This window comes from Macrobrachium nipponense, chromosome 40 (assembly GCF_015104395.2).
Source record: "Macrobrachium nipponense isolate FS-2020 chromosome 40, ASM1510439v2, whole genome shotgun sequence".
Lineage (NCBI taxonomy): Eukaryota > Metazoa > Arthropoda > Malacostraca > Decapoda > Palaemonidae > Macrobrachium > Macrobrachium nipponense.
In genome coordinates this window covers 19,033,590-19,054,272 of record NC_061101.1, presented here as the reverse complement: position 1 = coordinate 19,054,272, position 20,683 = coordinate 19,033,590, and the positions used below count along the sequence as shown (strand labels likewise).

Below are 20,683 nucleotides of genomic sequence, written 5' to 3'. Positions count from 1 at the left end.
GATTCTATGGTGTGTTCGTTTCTTCCAAGTTTCCTTGCAAAGAATGAAAAACCCATCACGCCCTTGGCCCAGGAGCTTTGAAGTTCATAGTTTATCTTTTCTAGTAGGGGAAGAGCCTGAAAAGAACTCTTTGCCCTATGAGAATTATGAAGTATTTCCTTAAGAGGAAGGAACAACTTAAGGCTAATCAAGATGTGCTTTGGTGCTCCGTAAAGGACCCACTCGGCCCATGTCGAAGAATGCTCTTTCCTTTTTCTGAGAAGCCTTATTACAGAGGCACATGTTGCCTGTAAGGAAGAACATTTTAGACTACTGAAAGTGAAAGCTCACGAGGTGAGAGCCATCGCAACTTCGCTTGCATTCAGAAAAAATAGTTCTGTGCGGAACTTGATGGAGGCGACTTTTTGGTAGATGCCAATCGTTTTTGCAAACCACTACCTACGTGATGTAAAAATCAAATATGATAAATGCTTCGCCTTGGGTCCTTTCGTATCGGCGGATTGGCGGATTCGGTGCTGGGGCAGGGAGCTGAAACTTATCCTGTGTAAATTTTTTATATGTTACCCTATATTTTATATTGTTGTTTTTTGGTTGTCTGAAAGAGGTTGCAGGAGGCACCTCTTTTTGTCGTAATATTAACCCTTTGTATTTTGGTTAGGTGGTCTGGTGGGTTTTGGCTCCTTGCAGAGGTAGTGGTAAGGATCTGTTAGGTAAGCGGACAAGGTCCCTCTAACAGCATCCGACTTGGATTCTACCACAATAGGGGATCACATATCCCAGTGGTAGATCCGAGAGTCTTTCAGCATCAGGTCACGTCCTAGCTGTAGCTCTCCAGGCAATGCAGACTCAGAGATAGTATCTATGAAGTCTTCATCCTGAAAAGGTGAGAACCAAGTTTTTATATCCTACAGCATTAGTTGTTTCCCGTCTTACCTGTATTATTGAGCTGTCTCTACCCTCCACCAAGGGTGCCAATCAGCTAAGTATATATCTGTCAGGGAAGTTCATGTACAAAAATGATATTGTTAAACTACAAATAAAGTTTTGTACATACTTAACCTGGCAGATATATACGATTAATGGCCCACCCAGCCTCCCTCAGGAGACAGGTGGAAGAGAAAAATCTGACAAGCTTACGGGAGTGGTTCGTACATCCGCCACCCAGCGGCGGTAAGGTAGACCACCTGACCTACCTGTCGCGTGTGCCGCGAGATTTGAAATTCTGTCGGGAACGTCGGAGACTATAGCTAAGTATATATCTGCCAGGTAAGTATGTACAAAACTTTATTGTAGTTTAACAATATCATTTTTATGGTTTTCCTTAAATTTTTTGTGTGATTTCATAAAGTTAAGTGTACGTATGTACGTACATACGTTATCTGCCGTTTGTCCTCCTCCTCCTCTGCCGCCACTATCGGAGATAGCCTCACTCGAAAGGTAAGCTTCCACATTTTACGTTACAGTAATAATATTTCTTGTACACTAATATACACTTTATTTACAGGTTTTCGATTTTTATTCTTAATTTAGGTATTGAATGGTCCAAATTATTGTAGTATTTCATTGTTTATAGGTCAATTTAGCTTTATTATGAAATTTAATGGGGCGTTTTTGGAGGGCTTGGAACGGATTAGCCATTTTACATGTAAAATGTGTTCCAAGATACGAAAAACTCATTATGTAGTAAAGATACCCTCTTACACTGCCAGCATATAGTTAAATGAAATGACCCAAATGACATGATGAGTTTATTATACTGGAGTCTTGCTAGTTAAGAACACACAGTAGAAGAGACGCATCTGTTTCAGACTGCAGCCAATAGGAAAAGTTAATGCGTACTGACTGGATGGTGGGGCTTCCTCCCCTACTGTCAGTAGCCAACTATCAAAATCCACCTTGTTTTTAGTTAATCTGAAAGTTCGTATACGCGTAGGAACAAGTTTGGTTTATTATCATATTTACATTTCAATATCTACAGTTTGTAAAGTCAGTTTACTTTTAGCATCAATGTTTAAGCTCTAATTGAATGAGCAGATATTCTGAAGTACTGTTTACACTGTTGGATCACTCAAATGTAGGTTGTAAGTTTATTTTCTTAGGTGAGAAACTTGATTTCAGATAACAATATTACTTCATAGTCATAGGTTTTGATGCCTCATCATAACATGGGAAACACTTATTGCAATTCCAGTAAAGTTCATAACATTAGAAAGAGGCATGGTCTACAATACAGCAGCTCACCGATATAACGGATAGTAGTATATCATACTTCCGGATATATCGGTGTGAAATGGAAATAACAATTCGAGGGTTTTCACCTCCAGATCAAGCACCCAACTATTTATTACTAATTTACACTGCTTTCAACTCTAAAAATTATGCTAAAACTTTTACTGTCCTGCAGTTTATATTAATAATAAGGCTTTTACCTTAATTTATTGTTAATGTTTGTTTATAATAAATATGATTCTCTATATGTAGTAGTTCCATTCGGCAACTAAAGACCAGTGGAATGCCTCTTGAGCAGGCACAAAGAAACCTGATAGTGCAGTTGGTACATCCTGCTCGGACTACTGACTTCCAAATCCAATGGAAGACGATGTGCGCTTAAAGACGCATTTCCAGTGGAGCTCTGTCGAAGCCTAGGAGTGACCAACAGGCTCGACAGAGGGGGTAACTACCCATGGGCAAACCCCATCAACCACCCTTGAACTTCCGGTATATCTTCTCCCCAGTGCAGGGGAGTGGGACAGGGACCTTATGTATGTCTAGGAGCGTTGATGGGACGGATAGCCCAACTCCATCACTGCTTGGGTCAGTCCTCCCAACCGACAAGGCAGCCAACGTTACATCCAAAAGAGTCCAACCTCTGAAGCACTGCCTGGCATATAACCTCAGACTGGTCTGAAAGAGAAGGCTCCAATGACATGGAAGGGAGAAGTAGCGAACTGGGCGGCAGGGAAGATGTCACGGCTGAGAGAGGCAGAGCAGAGGAGACGACTGGGAGTGACTTCATCAATGGGAGTGACATAACAAGTGGTGGTGACGTCACGGCTTCCCCTCAGTGCAAAGGGAAATCAGACGCCACAGGCGGAGGAATACACAAAGACGGATCCTGTGACGTCATCAATGGGGCTGATGCTACGGCTTCCCTCTGACTCGAAGAAGCAGCAGCAGTCACTGGCAGAGCAATACAAGATGGCTGACCTCGGCTACCCACGAAGACGAAGCCGGGAAGAGGAGGGATGGCCTGGCCAACCTGAGGAGGGGGGGTGCGAGCCTCCATAAAGTGCGCTAGCAACCCCTCCAAGGACGAGGGACCCCCTAGCCCGAGCGTCTTCAAAATTTCTGCCATCTTGGATGCCTCCAACTCTGGAATAAATGAGAATGATGAAAAAGCCTCCCCCTTACCAGGAATCAAATTAACTCCCGAAGAAGAAGGGGCGACATTACAAATATCAGCCTGGTGGCCTCCCAATACTTCCAGCAACAAATCAATAGAAGAAAAGGAAGGAGACACAGGAACAACGCTACTAAGGCTTTGAATATTGCAGGAGATGAAACATCGGGAAGAGGCGAAAAACCTTCCCATAAAGGAAAAGTAGAAACCCTCGATGTTCTCTCTTGCTATAAAACAACTTCCACTGCTCTTTAGGCCATGCCCGGCATTTCGTGCAAGGATTTGTTATAGTACAAAAATTAGAAAGGCACCTACTACACGTGATGTGGGGAACAGTAGCTGCCGAAGGCAAAAAACGAGAACACAGAAAACCTGGAATTCCGGGGCACACACGTTGACGAGGCCGAGGAGCAGAAGCAGCCATAATATCAGCCAAACACAAACACACACTAAACACAAGCAAAACTGGCAATGAACCGGGTAAAGGCCAAGAGAGGTTAACACGACTCTCGCCCAGGTGGTTAAAGAAAAGACTGATTTAGTGGCGTAGGTGCGTGGTCCTTGACCACTTTTCACCCGATCTACACATGTGTTGCCAGATATCACAAGATTCCTTGCTTTCATCTCCTTTTTAACTGGATTCAGCTAGGCTCTAGAAATTATCCTATTGTTAAGACCGAAGGTTTGTTCACGTATGAACAACAGACATGTCAAAGAGCTAATATTGAGGCTAACCAAAACATAACTTTAAAAGCTACAACAAAATTCAGGTACTTCACCAAACCGAAGCAAAACAGCATCCAAAAAATGATGAAGTAGACTGCTGGGAAAACCACCAATGTTGGTAAGGAGCCAGCAGCAAACAAATTGAAGTTCTCTGTCTAGTTGTCCCTTCCGGTACCAGGAAAGTGGGGAAAGCTGGTTACCTACAATTACACAGTTAATTAGCACTACCACGGAGTTTGAATTTTTAGACTGCCGTAGGTAGAAACTTTTAGCTATGTAATTACTTGGTAAGTTTCTTATACAAAAACTGAGTTTGTTAAATCACAGCAGATTTACCTCTACAAGTATATTTCAATTAATTAAAATTACAATAGAATATCTGCATATTAAAGCATCTTACCTGTGTCAAAACAGTAAAGTGTGTTACAAGCTGTATTATCATTACGTCCACCCCAAATATAGACTTTGGTGTCAAATGCCACAGCTGTGTGTCCATACCTTTGGAAGGGTACATATTTCCTTTTCTGTATGATGTTTAAAGGTTTCCATCTATATGTAACTGCAAAAGAATGATGAAATGCTTTATATTACTTTGAGAAACATTATTCTTAATATAACAATAATTCTCATTTCATTGAATATTGTCATCAGAGCTCTCAGAATTAGATTTTTCAAGAATTACAAAAAATCTCTTAGAATGCAATCAATGCATAGGAAACCTATATCAAACATCAATTTTATTTTTGTCACAAAATGTCCCATAGATATACTTTTCCCATAGAAGAAACTACCCAGTCACTCGAAGTGATTGGTGAGCCATAGAGAAAATGTTGGGTAGGTTTTCTGCTGTCAATCATACTCATTATTTGTCTGCACGAGCACAAACTTTGTTCTTAAGACAATCTAAACATTTCGGTCAAGAATTTTTTTATCCATTCCTTTCCATTTAATTGCAGATTAAACATTTTCCCTTTTGTGACCATTTCTCATTGTCTTGTGAAAAAGACTGAACAGAGCACTCTGGTATCTACTGATAGCTCTGTTGCCAACCCAAACCACAAAACACTTAACAGACCGACAGTACCATTGTAGACACAGTGGTAGTACTTTCTAGAGTTCTGATGGATTAGTACTTCAAGTCTACTGAAAGCATGGAGTTACCCTTTCAGATGGAATCTAACACAGACCATCAGTTTCCATTCTAAAACGACCCTGAAGGGGAAACTTATTGTGGGAGAGGTCTCTGACCAGCCACCAGTCTTCCACAAAGAAAAGGAGACTGCAAAATCCGAAGATCAGTCCTTCAGTCCTCTACAACTTCTAGAGTGCCTTTCTCCATCATCTCCACCTCCACCTTCACCTAAAAGGCTAGATATTTTGGCTAGTCCAGAGGATACATTTGGAACAGTGCCATTAAAAGAGAAAGGGATGGCTTGTCCTTGAAGGAAATAAGTTAGCTGGTCCGAAGAAAAGTAACTACAGTAATACCCGAAACTATGTGAGGTTAGGTTCCAGGCCCCTTACGCAAGGGAAATTTTCGCATAAGTTTGGCAGTCTCTAAAAATGCTAATAAAGGCTTACTTCTAGAGTCTGAAGACTAAATATGACCCGAATCATGCTCCCCAAGTATCAACCTAACTTTTAAATAAAATTTAAGTTACTTCAATTTCATTTAAAAGTTAGCTTAATACATTACATACCCTTAAAAAAGGAAATAAATGGTTGATGTAAAAATATAGGAGTGTGTGTAGGTAAGATATCTACTATTTCTCTCTTTCCCCCTTCTGCCCAATCTATTTTTAGAAGTCTTCTCAACCTCTTTTAAGACATTTTTCATTCTCTCTTTTTCTTAAATTTATTTTCATGACCAAACAGTACTTTTCATTTGGACTAATACAACGCTTAGTTATGTGTTCATGTTTTAGAACAGTGCATTTACACCTCATATGGTAAAGGTAAAAACAGACCAATTGAAAATTATCTACCACTATCTAGGAATGAGAGAGAGAGAGAGAGAGAGAGAGAGAGAGAGAGAGAGAGAGAGAGAGAGAGAGAGAGAGAGAGAGAGAATTATGTAAAAAATCATTGACCTGCTAATCAGCAACACTCCCCCTACATATCACATTAACTTGACATATTTCACAACTCTGACTTCGAGCTCCTCTTGGAGTTAATAACAATAGATGATGGGAAAGGATATTTTCATATGCATTTTGTAATTACAGTTATTATTACTATTATTAACATTTGAAAATATTAATAAACATATACACGTACCATAAAAATTCTCTCATCTCAGTGAGAGAGAGAAGAGTTGTCCTTTCTTAGAAGTGAAAATGATATTGTTATGATACAATAAAGTTTGTTCATACTTACCTGGCAGATATATATATAGCTGTATTTTCTGAAGTCCGACAGAATTTCAAAAACTTCCGGCACACACAGTGGTTGGCAAGGTGGTTAGTACCCATTCCCGCCGCTGGGAGGCGGGTATCAGGAACCATTCCCATTTTCTATTCATAATTTTTATTTCCACTGTCCCCTGAGGGGAGGTGGGTGGGTACTTGATTATATATATCTGCCAGGTAAGTATGAACAAACTTTATTGTATCATAACAATATCATTTTGTTCATGAAACTTACCTGTCAGATATATATATAGCTGAATCCCACCGTTGGAGGTGGGAAGGGACAGAATAGAAGGATTTTGGGAAACAAATGCATGCAGATGATTTACATCTTGGTTCCACCTGTTAGCATAGCTGACTTCGTGATTACTGTCACCCAAGTCTGCTTCTGCTTTACTAGAGTTGCCAGCGAGGTAGAGACCTATAAAGCTGTGCACGTCCAGATGATCTGTCAACAGGGGGCGTGACCACAATGTGACTAGACCATATTGACCATACCATGAGGGCTAAGAAGTATATATATATATATATATATAGATATATATATATATATATATATATATATATATATATATATATCAATATATATATATATATATATATATATATATATATATATATATATAGTATATATATATATATATATATATATATATATATATAGATATATTATATATATATATATATATATATATAATATATATATATATATATATATATAATATATATATATATATATATATATATATATATAATATATATATATCACCACCTGACCAACCTAGCCAAAGTTAAGGTGTTTTAACTAAGGCTTAAGAGTTAAGAAGTCGCCACTGGCGGCGACTCAATAACTAAATTAAGAGCTCTTCCTAACCATTTTCTACAGGATAGGATGAGTGGTACTTCTTGCCCCCAAGATTGTGTCTGCAGACACGTATGGCCCTAGCGAGCAGCAGATCTCATATGCCGTCTTCACATCCCGCAAGAAGTGTGAAGCGAACACAGAGTTGCTTCGCTAAAACGTGGTACTCAGTATGTTACTGAGTGCCATGCTCTGTTGAAATGCTTCCGAGGCCGCGCCCTCACCTCGTGAGCATTCAGATCAAAAGATTTCAAATCTTTGTGCAAACACAATGAAGGAGCCTTTTAGAAAGAACTCCTTAACACTAAAGCCAGAGTGTTCTTTGATATGGGCAAGTCTTGTCTTTTTCGGAACACTGCAGATTGTCCAAAGGACTTCGACTTTTAGTTTTATGTAGATAAAACTTGAGAGACCCGACAGGGCACAGGACTCTCTCTGGCTCTTGCCCAATAACTTGTGCCATCCCCTTGATTCCAAGCTCCTGGCCCAAGGACTAGACAGGTTTCCATTCTTAGGCCACAACAGAAGGTTTAGCGAACACACCGCATTGTGTTCCCTAAAGCCAAAACTTCTGACGATGGCTTAAAACCTCACTAACCCTCTTTGTCGTATCTAGAGTGGTTAGAAAATAGGCCTTTCTGGTCACGTGCAATAAGTTAACCGAAAGGAGAGGTTCGAAATGCTTTGACATCAAGAACTTCAGACTACGTCTAAGTTCCATATAGAAAGCTTCAATCTGGACATGCAGTCAGTCCGTCTGTACTAAAGTCAGGTGACCGACCAGGTGACCAGTCAGACGAATCAAGGATAGCAAGGCTGTACCCTGAAGACTATAATGCACTATTCTTCACTGAAGGATGAGTGTCTGGACTGCCTGGGCGATTCAAGCTAAGCAAACCTTGGGGGTGTATCAACTCAACCCAACGTCGTCAGTGAATCAACTCATGAGCAACTCCTGACTCGAGCTTCTGGTGCCAGAAGAAAGGGCCGCAGAGCAAAAAGGCAATTCAGTCCCGAAGGACGAATGCCTGACAGTCCAACCTGGTCTCATGTTACACGATCATCGGGGGTGTATCAACGCAACCGACTTCGTCAACAAGAAACTCAGGGCTACTAAATGTCGCCTGATCTCGCACGAGTGTCTGACTCCGAGAAAACAGGTGAGACAAAAAGTAGATGGTGAGCGAGTTTCGAGATTCCACAGAACTCAAAGGCCGTCAACAACATATTTGCGTATTCTTTAATAGTTGTGACTGCCAGCTTATCCCATTCTTCAGACGGAAAGGGAAGACGGTAATCTTATTCCTGTCAACATCTCGGTAGTCTGAACGTAGTCAGACTCAGAGCGGAGAGGTTATAGATACCTTTCGTGTTAGAGTAGACCGACTCTCTCGGAAAAGGTCCTTGGAAAATGAACTAGGAAGGACGTGACCTCTGTGAATCCAGGATCTTGAAGGCCAACATGGGGCGATCAGCATCAATGTCGCTCCCTGTGACGTCTTAAATCATCTTATTACATTTCCTAAGCATTTGAAAAAAGGGGAAAAGAGACTAAACATCCATCCCCATTCAATACCATAGGATGGCGTTTAATGCTACCGCTCCCGGATCGAGAATAAGGGAGCAGAGAAGAAGAAGCCTCTTCGTCCTCAACATAGCGAAGAGATGAATGAAAGGACGTCCTTAAAGTCTCCACAACTCTCAACATACTTCTAAACAATGATTCCACTCGGAAGTCAGTAGTTGCTGCCGTCGATCGAGAAGATTCATACGGACTTTTGCAATCCTGTAACGAACCTCTAGAGGATCGTTACGTTCTATGCCTGTTGTTATAATACGTTCTTTCTCGTAAACTCGAACAGGGACCGAGAGAAGATACTTCTTAAGATATGAGAGAGCTGTGGAATATCCGAGCTGATCTGGACCACTGGTTCCAAAAACTCGTTTCGAGGATTAGAGGGACGACCGAATTGCTTCCACTTCTTTCAGATTATGTTCCAGGACATCTGAAACCCTCTCCAGATGTCCGGCACCTTCTCTCTATCACCTCAGGTGATACTTGACGCACTAAGAGACGTTCAGAACATTCTAGATCCGTGGATAAATTTCAGTTTTCGGTAGGAAAAAACTGTAGAGGTCTGAATTGCAGTCTATTAAGGAAACAAACTTCTTCAGGAAGGATAATGGTCCCCACATGCATCCATTCCTCACCGAGTTGCTAATTCCTAATAAGGCTGCGCTTTGCATAAGCAGGAGAGCATATAATAGTGCAGGTTGCGGTAGACTCGTAGTCCTAAACCGTGGCGGTATGAGCACCGAAAGAACAAGAAATATCTCTGTTGATACAGTAGTAAGGCAAAACTAAGCAATGTTTATTCATTCATGTAAGAAAATCCCCTAAATTCGTAGGCTAAAGTCCGTGATTGTAGGTTTAGGATACAGTTAGTCAGGTCAAACCGCAGGAGAGAGAGACGTAAACGCCAGCACAGAGGATAATGATTAAGTCAGTCAATACTGCAGGAGAGAGAAACGTAACTACAGCGCATGACAGCGAACGAGTCTGGTTACTGGCTCGATTGGACAGACTGGAGGACAGGACAGCAGCTACTTTCACGTCTCTTTACGTTATGCCTGGGTTGCCAGCTACTCCATTCTACGAAAGAATATCCCGTTATTTCTTTGAGCAGAAAGAGGACTCTCAAGTGGTATATTTAAGCAAAACAGAAAATGATATTGTTAATTTTACAATAAAGTTTGTACATACTTACTGGCAGGACCATATACTTAGCTTACGTCTCTGACGTCACGCAGAATTCAAAACTCGCGGCTAACGCTGACAGGTAGGTCAGGTGTCTACCTTACGCCGCTGGAAGCGGGTGTAAGAAACCAACTACCTTTCTTGCCAGATTTTTTCTCTCTTATACCTGTCTCCTGAGGGGAGGCTGGGCGGGCCATCAAATCGTATTGATGTCTGCACAGGGTAAGTATGTACAAAACTTTATTGGGTAAAGAAAAAATAAAACAATATCATTTTGGTACATGAACTTCCTCGTCAGGAATATACTTAAGGGATTGACACCCTGGTTGGAGGGTACAAGACAGAAGAAAAATAACAAAGAAGAAAAGAAAAGGTAAAACAAAACCTGGTTGTAGGATAAAAATAAACCTTGGTCTTACCTGTTTCTAGGCTGAAGACTTCAAGAACTACTGTTATTAGTCTGCATAGCCATAAGAGCTACCAGCGAGGGGCGTGGCTACAGCTGAAAAGACTCTTTGGGTTTACTAACGGGACGTGATATCCGCTTACTCGTAGAATCCAAGTCGGATCATCTGTCAATGGGGTGTTTCTCGCCATCTTCTATTGACAGAACCTGTCCACTACGAACGCAGGAGGGGAAAAAAACGATTGCAAACCAGATCCGCATTCACCTAACCAAAACTAAAGTTATTAGTATTACGAAACGAAAAAAGAGGCCTACCTGCATCATTTTTCATCCAACCATATGAACTCCATTAACAAAAAAAAACAAGGGGAAAAAACTATAAGGATATGTTCAGCTCCCTGCCCCAGCACCGAATCCGCCGATACGTACGGCCTAACGCGAAGCACTCGTCATGCGTAATATGACGTCTTTTAGGTAGATGGTTGGCGAAATACTGAAAGTACATCTCCAGAATGTAGTTTTCATCAGATTCTGAAGATACATATTCTTCTTAAAGGCCAAGAAGTGGCAATTGCTCTCAATTCATGAGCCTGTGGACTTTTAGGAGCTTGAACTGTTCTTCATTACAAGATCTATGTGCTTCTTTCACAAACACTTCTAATGAAGAAAGACAGCGCATTTTTTACAATGGGCTGCTGGGGTCCTTTACAGAGCACCATAGTCTGTCCTCAATGGCCCTTTAAGGGTTTTCTTCTTTGAAAGGTAGTATTTTAAAAACTCCTAACAGGGCAAAGAGTTCTTTCAGGTTCTTCCCCTACTAGGGCAGATAAAACCACGAAACATCAAAGTTACTTGGCCAACGATTTGAGGGGTTCTCATTTTTTGCTTAAAAACGAAGGAAGGAAGGAACAAAACACGGAATCTCCTTTGAAAATACCCTTCCTTCTAGGCATGAATTCCACTAAACCCTTTTAGCGGATGCAAAGACAGAGAAAGAGAGCTTTCCCGTGAGATCTTTGAAGGAGGCTAAATGTTCTTGCGGTGGTTCAAACCTAGCCGGACCTTCAGGAAACGAAGAAGAGAAACCACATCCAGTTCCAACTTGGAACTTCGTTCGAAGTTTTCTTGGAAGATTCAAAAGATCTTAATAGATCATGAAGATCTTCGTATTCGAAAGATCTAAAAATTTTTTTTCCCTATGTCTGAACACCGCAGCAGGCATGCTTCGGTATCCAATTGATAGTAGATACTGCCAAACCGCATTTTTCTCTGAGAAAAAACTAGGAAATCTGCTATCGAGTCACAGAGGCTACTGGAAGAGGAAAACTTCTGGTTCCTGCACCAACGGCGAAAGACGTCCCCACTTCGACTGGAGAACTTTAAGGGTCGAGGTCTTTAGCTGAGCGATAGCCTTAGCAAGCTTTTGTTCCCCCCCCCCCCCCCCGAAAACCCTTCGCTTCTGGACAAGACTTTGACAGTCGAAAGCCAGTCAGATTGAGAGCGTGGGAGGTTTCTGTGATACCTGTCGAAGTGGGATGGTTGAGCAAAATCTTGTCTTTGTGGAAGTGCTCTTGGAAAGTGTCCACCAACATTCCAGTAGGTACCTATGTGAACCCAATCTGGGCGGGCCAGAACGGAGCAAGCTACTAGAGTCATTACTTTCCTCTCCGAGATACCAATTTCTTGAGGTTTTGTCCCAGTACTGTGAAGGGGGTGGGGGGGGGGGAAAGGCGTAGACGTCTAGCCATTGTCCAATCTAGGAGGAAACCATCCACTGATAATGCTCCCTGGGTATGAGATCGGGGAGCAGTAACAGTTCGATTTCTTGAGTTCCTTTGCTGTTGCAAGAGATCGAGTGTGAGGTTTATGCCCCATCTTCTCCACAGGTCTTGCATACCTTGAGTGGAGGGTCACACCCGGAAGGCAAGGAAGGAGTTTGATTCTTCCTGATCAGGAGACGGCACTGACGTTCCTTTCCCCTGTACGAATCTGGTGGAAGACTGATCTTCATTGTTTGAGACCACAGCAGAGACTCCCGTGCTGTTTCGTACAGGGAGAAGTGAGTGCGTCCCCCTGTTTTTTTGATGTACGCCAAGGCTGTGTTTTCGTTCCGACATTGAGACCTGCACTACGGCATTTCGGACGTGGGTTCGAGGCTTCAATGCCATCAGGACTGCAATATCAACCCCTTTATTGTTGAATGTGCCAGGGACGCACTGATCCCCTTCAGTGTGCCTGACACTTTATCTTGTCCCGAGCGTCGCTCCCCCACCTGCTCCGATGCGTCGGACAAAAACACATGGTGGGGTTCGGCAGTAAAGAGACATTATTCCACAAAATCGAAAGTTGGGTTGTTCCACCACCGAAGGTCTCTCTTGATTCCTTGAGATCTTGAAGTGAGTAACTCCAGATTCTAGGGAGAGACGCTCCAGTTCTGTTATAGGAAGACTGTAGAGGCATGAGATGCAAACTTCCTAGAGAAACGAATTGCTTCAGCGAGGAGAGTTCCCCAGCAGACTCATGCCACTCCCTCGTCTGTGCAGCATCTTTCTTAGGAAGGGCGTTATTTTCTCGTAGAACGAGATATCCTCTTCTGGCGACGGAAAAAGCCCGAGAAGCCAGAGAAGCTACCGAAATCCCCAGATAGATCCTCTCTTGACTCGGGGGATTAATTGAGACTTCTGGAGTTCACCAGAAGTCCCAGAGAAATTGCCATGTAAGGGTCTTTGAAGGCATCCAGACATCTTTCTCTGAGACTATGCTCTTGATTAGCAGTCGTCGAGATTTAAAGCGACACCCTCACTCCCTCCAAATGTAGCCACTGCGGCCACGTTATTCATTAAACCCGTGAAAACTTGGGGTGCAGTTGATAGGCCGAAGCCAAGTGCCTTGAATTGGAAGATGTTTCCTACCCATCATGAAATCGTAGATAACTTCCGTGAAGAAGGATGGGATCGACCATGCAAAAGTAAGCGTCCTGAAGGTCTAGAGACACCATCCAGTCCCTGGACGAAGAGCCGCTAACCAATGAGGAAGTTGTCTCCCTGGCGCACTTCCTCTTTTCACAAAGACGTTCAGGGCGGCGTCACCTCCAACACGGTTCTTCCCCATCCTCCTGAGTTCTTCGGAATAGAATAGTCGTTTGTAAAAAGCCCGCAGAGCGGGGGGATCTTTCACTAGTTTATAGCCTCTTCTCTGTATAGCATGAGATCTACTGCTAGAAGAAAGGGCTGGATTCTGATGGGGTCCTGTGTACTGGCCTACAACTCACTCGGAGGTGTCGTCAAATGTGGTCTTGACGAGAAGGGAATAGGTATCTTTGTGACAACCGATAGGGACCAATGTCTGCCCCTTTGTGGGCCCAGACGTCGGCAAATTTCAGTAGTCTGGCACCCAATGATGCTGGAGTCCTTGATCGTATTTTTCCCTCTGACTGACTTAGAGAATGGTTTTACCTCTCTTAAAAGTTTCTTTAAAGTCCCTCTGGTTGCAGAACCTATGACAGCGGGTCCTCCGCGAAAGGGCTCCTGTCTCAGAGGAGTCTCTTCTTGGCCTGGGTTGGAAGACAGAGCGAGGTTCCTGGCCGGGGGCGAACATGATCCTGAGTGGCCTAGCTGAAAGGGCACTCGAGACATCTTGAAATAATTTCTTGGGGAACAGAAGAGGAGAGAGTGAGATACATAAGCGAGGCCTTGCGCATGTGACACTGCCTTCGTGAGAAAACGAACAGTAGACCGACCGTTTTCTAATCACTCCAGCTCCAAAACAGTGAGGAGACTTCACCGATTCCGTCTCTCATGCTTTATCCATGCAAGTGAGCGACCACAGTTAAGATCTTCAGGAGACAGAGCATCTGGGGTCGGGTCTTATTAGCCAGAACACCTAAAGACAACTTCAAGGAAGTTGAAAACTTCCAGGACTCGGAACATTCCCTCAGTAAGTGGTTCAAGTTGTCATTCCCCACAGTAGTCTTGGCGGACCAAGAGGGCGGAAAGACGAGCAGAAACCACCAATGAAGCGAAGTCCGGACGAGTCCGCAGACGAAGGGAGAGCGAGGCTCTAAAAGGTCTCCCATTCGTACCAGAATCCCAATCTGCCAGTCATTTAGACGGGAGGGAAAGAAAAAAAAACGCTTCCCTTGTATCTTACTTAGAAAGGAGCCATTCCCCAAAACCTCCAGCGCCTTCTTTCATGGAAACCGGTAGGTTTCATCCTTACACAAGACGAAACCTTCGACGTCTTAGAAGTGGAGAATACGAAAGAGGCAGAAGGGAGGGAGCCACAGGAGAAAGGATATCTCCAAATTCATTGCAGGAGTAACTATGTCAGCCTCTTATAGGAGGAAAACAGAGGAGTCTTTGGTCCTCTTCTTCTGAGGGGTCCTTTCTTTCCTGAGCTGAAGAGCCCTCATGATCCTTAGAGGCGCGACTATCTTAAAGGTCTCGAGAGGAAGAAGACAGTATACGTCTGGAGACAAGCTTAGGACATAGTGTCTACTGCAAACATCCTCTGTCGTGGAGAGCGTGCGTTTCCCAGATGCTTGGAAAGCTCAACAGGAGTAAGGCTGGCAGTCAGGCGCACGTAGCGCCTGTGTGAAAGAAGACTGACTATCAGGCTCTTGGCGCCTATCCAAAGGAGAGCGGCTACAGGCGAACAGAGCCTGCCATCGAGAAGCGCCTACCAGGCTCCTGCGCCGAACCGAGGCGAGAGGATCTCTGGCGACTGACGCATACTAGGTGAGCGCCTACAAGGGGGAGAAAAGAAGCGCCTGCTAGGCTCTCGGCGCCTGACTAGAGGCGAGTGAAGTCGGGATAAGAGGCGCCTGCCAGGGCGAAAACGCGCCTAACAAGCCTCTTGACGCCTGTCAGCGAAAAGGGCGCCTGTCTGATTTAGGTCGCTTGTCAACCGGAGAATTGGAGGCGAGACGAGGAGAGGTACGAGGCGTAAGTAGCGCCTACTAGGCTCTTGGAGTTTCAAGGGGAGCGCTCCTGTCTCGAGAAGAGCGTCTGTAGGGTGAAGATCTCAACGCGCCGTTTGCTCCTTGTCCCGAAGGAGAAAACCTTATCTGTCAGGCGAGTCGCTTAGACGCAGGGAATGTGATCTTGTTCCGAAGCAGAAAGACTCCTGCGAGAATCCGAACGCACAGGTGAGCGCGCCGATTCCGTCGAATAGCGAGAGGCAGGAGAGGGGAGCCTGAACTTCTTTACAGGAGCGAGACGTCCTTCATACGGACGAGAAGACACGCAAAGGAGAAGAGAGCAGCCCAGAGCCGAAATCTGAGCCTGAAGGGTAGCCAACACCTTGCCCAGGGAGAATTCACAAACTCGTGAACAGGTGACGAGGGCTCGATCTCCGCTCGGCAGTGAACGTACTCCTGAGATCTCTACGCTTTCTCGCTTCACCTAAAGATCTTCCGAAAAAACTTCAGGGCTGGAAGGGGGGCGCAGGGAGCGTCAGGCTCTCTTCGAACGGGGCGCGAGGCTTCCGACGAGGCTCCATCTCGTTAAGGAGAAGGCGAAGGCGAGCGAGAAGCATTTGGCGCAAAATTTCTCTCCTTGGAGCGATCCACGTAGACTGGGAACGGATCAACAGGAGCTCGAGGGGACGCCGACCGTTTGGGGATGCTCCCTAACCTCCCTGCGGCTTCGACTTTTCCGCCTCCACTGGGACTGGGAGTCTGGAAGTAGGCTACGGGCCTGAAGCATTAGGAGCAGACGACGCACCCTCCACTGCACTGGGTTCACTGCCAAAATCACATGGGAATCACTCTTACTTATAATGTTTGAATTGTCTCTCCATACTTGCGAATGGTGGTTTCATGGAGGCCACTTCCGAAGGCGCATCGTCGGCTTTCGGTGCACGGAAGCAGGGGCTGACTTGAAAACTGACAAAGGAGCTTACTTCTAAATAGGATTATTTACATCCAACTCGCTAATACGAGATATACTACTGCTCCTGGAAGAAGCTTTCCCGAAACTTTATCCGTTTCAAGCTCCTCAAGTAGAAGACAAAGACTTCCATTCATCCTCATTCAGCTTTCACATTCATACTAAGGGTTATTAAAGGTTGCCCTCCATTCCCTCTACACTTCAAACTACCGGCGGAGGGTCTACCGCAGCTTTCGGTAGCCTCACCTTAAACTCAAGTCATACTAACAAAATCTACAACATAAGCAGTTTTCTTAGATCAACTCAGACATCATGAATCCAAGAAAAAATCCAAAAAAAAGTCCACTAAACTGTCCACAAATCGCGAATGCCAGGCCAAAAGATCGGGGCACTTCACACAAAAGTCCGTAGAGAAACAATCCAGGGCGAAAACGAGCAAAAGAATCCAACTGTCAAGAGTACCGGAACAAAACAGGTAGTTGGCTGACACGACGACAAAAAAAAATATGGCAAGAAATGTCTGTTGGTGCTTAACCCGCTTCCCCAGCGGCGGGTAAGGTAGATCACCTGACCTACCTGTCGCGTTAGCCGCGAGTTTTGAATTCTGTCGTGACGTAAGAGACATAAGCTAAGTATATGTTGACCAGGAAAGTTCATGTACAACAAAATGAAATATAGAGGTGCGTTTGTATGTCATAACACTACCATACAACGTGTTAAAAGATATAAAATCGGAAACTCCTGGAAGGCTGCAGGGAAGTAGTAACGATTAAACTGTCCTTAAAATAATAGACAATAGACCTACTTCAGTTGCCATCCGAGAGGATAAACTCAGCAAGCGTATATGTACTTGAACCAACAGTAGTAAAAATAACGCAAGCAAAAATATGATATTGTTAGGATACAATTAAAGTTGTTCATTACTACATGGCAGACAATCTCATAGCTGAATCCGGAAATACAACTACACGTATACTATCGCCAGGCCAAGTTTCATGAAAAACAAATCTTAGAGAATCGAAGTGGACAGCGCAAGCTCTTATGTTATTGGACATAGCGTTCATTGACGTAGTCTACAGTCGATTTCTTGTACGAGTCTGCTATTGATGAATGAGAGCTCTTCCGAATATTGTCAATAAGAGCTTATCCGCTTAGCAATATAAAGTTAATTGAGTGATGTTGGTCAATGAGAAAAACCCATTACGGGGACAAAGAGATATTTTGTCAATGAGGGGATACCCATTACCTGACCAAAACAATCGTATATGTCAAGGGGAAAGTCACTGAATTGAACCAAAACGTAATCCAGGAATAGCGAGATATTATTTTCCGATCCGTATCAATCGAGGAAGGGGCAAGAATACTGTTAAGGAGACGGGCTACGGCAGGTAGGGACCCCGATGTTTCAACTTCGAAGCGTTGTCCCGAACTAGGAACTAACAAAATCTATTCTATCTGAAAAGCCCCTTCAGATGGACTAAAAAGCTTGCAACCTAAATTTATTGGCAGTATGGGCAAAGGAAAAGTTCCTGTCTTGCGCTTTCCTGAGAGTGTCCTCTTGATGAGTGCCTTTGCAGATCCTTACGAATGATTTTCGGCATCATGAAGAGGAGCACGTCGAGCTTTTACATAATCCCGTAACTGTCCATTGCAAAGTCTTGACTGCAGTAGAGCCAACGAGACTTCCCTTGAGCTTCCTTAACTCCATTTCACCCCTTTGCAAAAAGCAATATAAATTGACAGAGATCTCTTGAATTCACGAAAACCCGAAGGTCTTGCTGGGTTCGAAGATGAAGTTGTCTGTTCACTTTCAAAGCTTCTTCCGAAGCACGCTTGCTTAACAACTCTTTGCAGGTGAGGTAGAAGGATCACCAAAAGGTTAGAGGTAAAAAATTCTTTAGGCCAAAATCGTAAACAGATCTGAAGAGTCCAACAGAACAAGTTCAGCCAGGACGACACACCTTGGCTGTGCGCGCTGCGCGTTCACTGGTGCAGCGGCTGGAGTGCACTCCGCGCGCGCCCTGCGTCCATCCGCGCGTACCGGTCCCCCCCCCAAGCCGAGCGTAAAAGAAGCGTGCAGAAAAGCGTCGACGCTCCTGGACAGGCGTCAAAAACAAAAGCGAAAGAAAACTGCCTTCAGGGACGAGCGAGAAATCTCGGAGGAGAACATTCCGACTGCACGAAGCAGTCTCAGAGAAAGCGGTTGATCGTGTGAGAATACGAGGGGCGAATTGGGAACGCATTCTTATTATCACAGTAACAAAGCTCAGACGTCCATCTCAAAAGCGTCCTGATACTAAGACTTCTTTTTCGAGTTCTCGGTTGGAAAGACGTACACGTGTTCAGGCCACGTTCGCTTCTTACTTCTCACTGAAACGCAGAACGAGAGAGAGAGAGAGAGAAGTGAAAGCGTCTCTTCTATAAAAATATGATATTGTTATGATACAATAAAAGTTGTCATACTTACTGGCAGATATAATATAAGCTCTGTATTTCCGGAGTCCGACAGGGGAATTTCAAAACTCCCGGCCCAGCAGTAGTGGATCGGCCACGGTGGGTAGTAAACCCATTCCCGCCGCTGGGAGGCGGGCTGTAAGGAACCGTAGATTCCCATTTTCTGTCAAATTTTCTAGTGCCACTGTCTCCTTGAGGGAGGTGGGTGGGACTTTGGATCTATATATAGCTGCCAGGTAAGTATGAACAAACTTTTATTCGTATCATAACAATATCATTTTGTTTATGAATCTTACCTGCAGATATATATATTAGCTGAAGCCCACCTTTGAGGAGGGGGAGGACAGATTCGATTTTGGGAAAAACAATTTCATATATATGATTGATATTTGGGTTATTAACGTTAGCATAGTGACTTGTGCAGTACCGTCACCCAAGCTGACTATGCTTTACTAGAGACTCCAGCTAGGTTGTGTACCTGTTGGTTGAAGCGTTGTTGAGTTCTAGATGATCTGTAAACGGGTGGCGTGACCAATGCAAATAGATCCTTATATTATAGACCATCCAATTTTGGGTTACTGCATTCCTAGAGGTGCCAGCAAGGGACGTGACCTGTGTAGGATGGTGCGCTTTCTAAATCGAACTGTCACGGGGAGCGTTGACACAATGTGACAGAATCATATAAGGTGTGTTTAGACACACGAATGCTGTTAATGATTCAATGGAAGGTGCCAGCAAGGATGTACTATGTAGCTGGTGCGCTCCAGATGATTATCAACGGGGGCTTGACCCACACCCTGTGACAAAAAACATTTTACCCTACTATGAGGGCGACATGCAAAAACCATTACAACCTGACCTAGCCTATCTGGTTTAAACTCGTTTAAATAAACCAAGGCTAATGAGGAAGTTCCGACTAATGCGGGCCCACACAGACCACCAAAAAAACTAAACCCCTTACATAAACATAATAAAAACAAAAAATAAAAAGAAATAAATTAAAAAAGTCCAAACTAACATATTATTTTCTAAATGATAGGAAGAGTGTACTCTCTGTCCCCAATATAGTGTCTGCTGCGACATATGGCCCAAAGGTAGCAGTCTCGTTAGTAATCTCACCATCCGAAGGTAGTAGGAGAGGCAAACCACTGAATTAACTACGCCAAAATGTGGCCTCAAAGATGTCATGAGTGCATGTTCTTTTGGAAGGCTCAACCGACGTGTTGTTAGAAAATAGCCCTCAGTCATGCGCATTCACCTTCAACCACTTTCATACACTGTCTTGACAGGAGAATGCACTTCATTGATGGTGTCCCTCAAGAAAAAAGCCAAAGCATTCTTTGAATTGGTAACCTTGGCTTCCTGACTGAACACCCCAAGTTAATCAAAGAACTCTTATAAACCCTGGTTTCTATCTTTCAGACGGAGGGTTGACTTCTAGTATTGCTTTTAGGAGTCTGCTTCGGATCAAGAAGCATCAGCGAGGATGTGACCTAGGGGTAAGAGTTCTTGAGGGTTGCGATGGGGGCTTATCAACTTACGCGGCAGAGCCTAACGGCATTTGGTCAATGGGTTGCTTAATCCACTCATATGACCATATACCTATGCCTATTAGGCACTACTAGGAGCACAACACCGATCTCGATCACCTGATCCTAACACTGAGGGTTTTAGTGCTTAATTGAAAAGAGTTATCGCCAAACTCCTTTCAAAAAAACCCCAATAAAAATCACTAAGTTAAACTAAAAATAATTTCCCCCCCCCCCCCAAAAACTTTTAAG

General features: G+C 43.8%; 1 long non-coding RNA gene across 1 annotated transcript in view; it reads right to left on the bottom strand.

The window, feature by feature from the left end:
• Nucleotides 1-4,527: 4,527 nt before the first annotated feature.
• Nucleotides 4,528-20,683, bottom strand: part of LOC135212310 (uncharacterized) — a 61,144-nt gene continuing 44,988 nt past the window's right edge. Inside the window, exon 3 of the long non-coding RNA XR_010313858.1 lies at nt 4,528-4,685. This is a non-coding gene — a long non-coding RNA (uncharacterized LOC135212310). The remainder of the gene's footprint in view (nt 4,686-20,683) is intronic.